The sequence below is a fragment of the Rhodamnia argentea genome, chromosome 1, assembly GCF_020921035.1.
Source record: "Rhodamnia argentea isolate NSW1041297 chromosome 1, ASM2092103v1, whole genome shotgun sequence".
NCBI lineage: Eukaryota > Viridiplantae > Streptophyta > Magnoliopsida > Myrtales > Myrtaceae > Rhodamnia > Rhodamnia argentea.
The window spans coordinates 20,338,065-20,343,149 of record NC_063150.1 but is presented as its reverse complement, the minus strand read 5'-3'; the positions used below and the strand labels follow the sequence as shown (position 1 = coordinate 20,343,149).

The window sequence follows — 5,085 nt, the reverse complement described above, 5'->3', positions numbered from 1 at the left end:
ACGAATTTTTCATCTTTTTTCCCCTTTTTCGGTGTCGTATAATGCCTCGATATAGTAATTAAATTTTTTTTTCTGTTTATCTCATGTGGTCATCTTGTCCCTTAGAAAATTATTCTGGTGGAATTATCGATGCATATGTCGCAGTAAGTCCTAGTTTATGTTTTGACAAGAGAGAGAGAGAGAGAGAGAGAGAGAGAGAGAGAGAGTCCTAGTTTATGCTAAAAGCAATGTTCTAGGATTATAAATTATGACATTTGATTTTTCCATAATTGATGCTTAGTTACACATGCTGAAATAGCCCATATTAAAAAGAAGCATCTCACGGAATTTGTAAAAGCTACCTTTTCGACTTGGAACTCGTGGATCAAAATAGAATTATGCTAGACAAAACGTGCAAAATTTTTCGAAGTCGTCCTCGGTTATATCTTTTGACGATAATTTCGGCTACAATTTACAGATAGACGCATCAATACATGGCTGGGAATCAACTTGTACTGGTAGTGCTTAACGCACTCGATGTCGCGAAGACGCAATGGTACCATTTCACCTCCATCGTCATTGCCGGAATGGGATTCTTCACCGACGCGTAAGACCTGTTTTGCATCTCCCTCGTCACCAAACTCCTCGGGCGCATATATTATCACGTGCGCCGAAACCCGGGTCGTTGCCTCCGAACCTCTCTGCCACCTTGGCATGCCATTCTGCGGCACTCTGGCGGGCCAGCTCTTCTTCGGCTAGCTAGGCGACAAAATGGGGCGGAAGCGCATCTACGGCATAACCCTAATTCTGATGGTGGTTTGCTCCATCAGGTCGGGACTTTCCTTCGGGGATTCGGGTATGGCATTGGCGGCGACTATCCTCTTTCTGCCTCCATCATGTCTGAATACACAAACAAGAAGACTCGCGGGACTTTCATCGCCGCAGTTTTCGCCATGCAGGGTATCGGGATTCTCGGTGGCGGGATAGTTGCTCTCATCGCGGCGAGCGCGTTCAACCATAAATACAAGGCTCCTGCATACGAGGTCAACCCTATCGGCTCCACCATGAACCAAGCCGACTATGTCTGGCGAATAATCCTGATGTTCGGAGCTCTCCCATCCACGCTCACCTACCACTGGCGGATGAAGATGCCGGAAACCACCCGTTACACCGTGCTAGTGGCCAGGAATGCAAAGCAGGCTGCTACAGACATGTCCAAGGTGGCTTAACTACTCATTAGGCTTAGTCTTTTACTCTTGATAACAGCCTAAAATTAGACTGGCAATTAGCGGGTCAGGTATTTTCAAGCCATCACAAAAATATTCCACCGTGATTAGAGAGTGTTTTGCATAATGATGAGTGTAAACATGTCATTTCGGATAAGTTTCTAATCAAGTCATGACGAGTTAGAGTCTCTTTCTATAAATTCGTATCCATTGGAATCGTGTTTTCATGTCACGTTGAGAATTGTCATTCTAGACGAGAATAGATCTATGAAATGACGCACAAAACATCAAATGGGTGCCTATTTAATTACTGAAATGCATGCAGAGCAGTCGGCATGTTTAAACACACCAGATAATTTTTTTTAACATCTGTGACAGGTACTGCAAGTAGATATTGAAGCTGAGCAAGAAAAGGGAGATCGGGTCTCCCGCCAGAAGAATTCCTATGGCTTGTTCTCGAAGGAATTCGCCCGTCGCCACTGCCTTCCTCTTGTCGGCACAGCCAGCACTTGGTTCCTATTGGACATCACCTTCTACAGCCAAAATCTCTTCTAGAAGGACATCTTCGCCGCAATCTGTTGGATCCCGCCTGCTAAAAAAATGAGCGCGATCCACGAAGTGTACAAGATCGCAAGAGCGCAGACTCTCATCTCCCTATGCAGCACAGTGCCAGGATAGCGGCTCACCGTGGTTTTCATCGACATCCTCGGCCGATTCTTCATCCAAATCATGGGTTTCGCTTTCATGAGAGTCTTCATATTCGCACAAGCGCTGCCATACAATCATTGGACGAAAAAGGACAACCACATCAGCTTTGTGGTCCCCTACTCATTCACCTTCTTCTTCGCCAACTTCGGGCCAAACGCGTTGACGTTCATGGTACCGGCCGAGATCTTCCCAGCAAGGTTACGGTCAACTTGCAACGGGATCTCGGCGGCGGCCGGGGCGATCATCAGTGTATTCGGGTTCTTGTACACGGCGCAAAACAAGGACCCCCAGCGAAGACCGACGCTGGATACCCTCCCGGTTTCGGGGTGAAGAACTCCTTGATCATGCTCGGAGTCAAAAACTTTGCTGGGATGTTGTTGACTTTCTTGGTTCCTGAATCGAAGGGCAAGTCCTTGGAGGATTTGACCGGCGAGAACGAGGAAGAGACGGCTGAAGCAGAACTGCAAAATGCTTAAAATATTTGATTCAACATCTAGTGATCATAAGCAAAAAAATTAAAAAACCCCTATGTGATTGTCATCTACATAATGGGATTGTATTTGAATGTATGCTAATTTGTTGCTAAATGTGTTTCATTGTACGTCTATTAAATGTGGAATTTGTGCGTGACTTGTTTAGTAATTCTACATTTGTGAGGATCAATTTATTTGTTTCTTAAGTACTTAGTTTATTATGCTTATGGTACTGCAATCTATAATTTTCTATTATAATTATATTGATAGTACTTTGATTTAGTATCCGAAATACTTGGCATTCCCATATGAAAGCCTGCTGCTCTGCTCATTCAACTACTCAATCTTTCCAGAAAAATTACTAATCGTTCAAATTAGATTTGAATTTATCTAAGTCTTTTAATAACGTATCGAAACTAAATTGAACATGTACCAAAAGTTTAGAAATTATAGTAAACAAATTAAAAGTTTAAGGACCGCATTATATATTGGGCAAATGTTTAGGGAAACTTACTTGAGTTGTTGACCTATATTTAATGGTGAAGATGGTCCAAGCCATGGGGTGTAGGTCAACGGGAGGTTGTCTAGCGTTAAAAATGGCAACATGGTGGCTGTATGTCATGACAAGTGCCCGACAATGATGACGTCTGGCGGCAAAACCGTCCTTACAGGCCAATATGGTCTCAAAACTCTAGTGGTTTCGCCGCCGATCCCTTCAAGAGGATGAGCTCAAAGTAATTTTATGGTACGAGCACTTGCGAAATTGAAACTTCGTTTTGCAAATGTCTAAATCAAATTGTACATTAAGCGCCTCGACCCTATGGGAAGGGCAGCTTCTTTACACTACCCAATTCGTCAAATGGATTAATCATATATATCATCATTTCTTAGATAGTTTAAGGAAAGCAAACATTCCAATCGACCACTATTACTTTTAGGCGAGGGTTTCCTTTCCTCTTGATCTTTCTTTCATCTCGATCATTGCATGAGATTTGATATCGCGATTATACTTGCGAATTTCACCGATTGCTACTCAACCGTTACCACACCTCTCGTTCCAATAATGGCAGGCCATTATCTAGGAGTCATCTTCTTCGAGGAACTATTTGAGGAAGGATGGTAGAATATTGTCATCACATTACAAGATTTTTGTTGGATCATATGAGATTGTAGTCCTAGTTTCGTTATTTCCTTTGTTAGCTAGTTTACTTGTTATTTACTTTTTTTTTATGTGCATGTTGTTCGGATATAATGCCCCTTGAATGTACTAAATTATTCATCTTAATATTACGCTATACCGCTGATAATAGCCCGTGACGAAGGATCTCTCACTGAAGATAGTGATCTTCGGCTTTTAGAGGGAATCGGGTTCGGCGGGGATTAGGATAGGAAGTGATGGATAATGGCTACGTTAAGAGTAAAGCACATAAAGTAAATAAAGAACGATAAGCAGGAACACAAGAGCTTGATAAGATGAATTGCAAGGAAAACTGATAAGTGTTGTTGATTATTGATCCCTCTACAAAGGTTCTTCAACTATTTATAGTGGAAGAGAGTTCTAAGAAGACAAATAGTAAGTGAATCAATGATAATTTTTATCGAAAAAAAGATCTTATTAGCTTATTGAGAATGTTCCTAGGCTTGAATTCTGAACTACAAACTCTTTCATACTTCCCTGTCCTTATCCCTTTAAGGCCTTACGACTGCTCTCTCTATAACCTTCCGGATACCACTCAAAATACCATCCTGAAAGCCGTGTTCGATTCTGTAAGGTCGGATTTGCGGCATCTAGACAATAAATCTTTATTTGGGGAAGCCTTTCATATTACAATGGATAACTGTCGATAGCGGTTACTTCAAACGCTCTAATCCATTCCTTCATTGTCAGGTTCATTTTGGTAATTGCTCTCCTTATTTACCGGGCTGTTGAATCTTTGATTTCGTTTCCCATACTCACATGTTTTTGTGCATATCGATTACTTAGTCGCACCAATGCCATCCTTTATTCAGTTATCGGCTCTGACCTATGTTCGGATGCTAACGCGTTCTAGGCACATTGGACTCTCATGTCGACAACGCTCCACGGGCCTTCCTATCTGCTTAGGCTTAGATTGATTTTTGAGTGTCAACAACGCAATCTCTTCGTCTCTATCTTTAGAGCTTAATATATGACATCGCTTCTATACCTAAACAAGGAGGTGGACTCAAAGATCTATCCGATTTGATGTACAGGTTTTTCATAGGCTAATTCCATAAAGAACACCAAATTTTAGGTTCAATCCAATTCTACCCAAAAAAAATTTTGTCTCATAAAAATTCACCATTTTCACTCTAGTCTCAAATCTGCTCACATGTCCAATAATCGCTATCAATTTACTCAAAATTATAGACATTAGAACCAATAAGAAGTTCATTATCATGACATGTGTCTTCATCAACACCCTCACCTTATAGGAACACTGCAAACTTCCTAATTTTGATGATATTGAAGAAATCATTGGGGAATTTTAAACGCATGGGTAAATTTGGGACTATAGTGAAAGTTATAGATTTTTATGAGACAGAAAAAATTTCAAGGAAAAATTGGGACTGGACTTGAAGTTGAGGATTTTTTAGGGAATCAACATGTTTTCATATACATCATTTTTTTCCATCTTTAAAGGAAACAACAAATATCACTACTAATTTCTTAGCTATAT

General features: G+C 41.0%; 1 pseudogene; it reads left to right on the top strand.

The window, feature by feature from the left end:
- Nucleotides 1-473: 473 nt before the first annotated feature.
- Nucleotides 474-2,459, top strand: LOC115727347 (annotated as a pseudogene).
- Nucleotides 2,460-5,085: the final 2,626 nt, after the last annotated feature.